Genomic DNA, 241 nt, shown 5'->3' with positions numbered 1-241 from the left:
GCCATGTTGGCCTACCTAACAAGGAAGTGAGGGCAAACATTAACTTCCAAGCTAGAGGAACAAATAGAAGCAGAACAGCAGTACTGGTGGCATGGAGAGAATTATTGCTGTAATATGCACTCTTGTAGAATGAGGCTTACAATTCAGAGGAGACAATGAACACTTTGGATCTCCAAAGAATGGCAATTATCTTGGTCTTTTAGAACTAGTGGCAAAATTTGATCCATTTTTACTTGCTCAT

Source organism: Gekko japonicus, unplaced genomic scaffold (genome assembly GCF_001447785.1).
Source record: "Gekko japonicus isolate JY-2015 unplaced genomic scaffold, Gekko_japonicus_V1.1 scaffold540, whole genome shotgun sequence".
Lineage (NCBI taxonomy): Eukaryota > Metazoa > Chordata > Lepidosauria > Squamata > Gekkonidae > Gekko > Gekko japonicus.
This window is presented reverse-complemented; position numbering follows the sequence as displayed.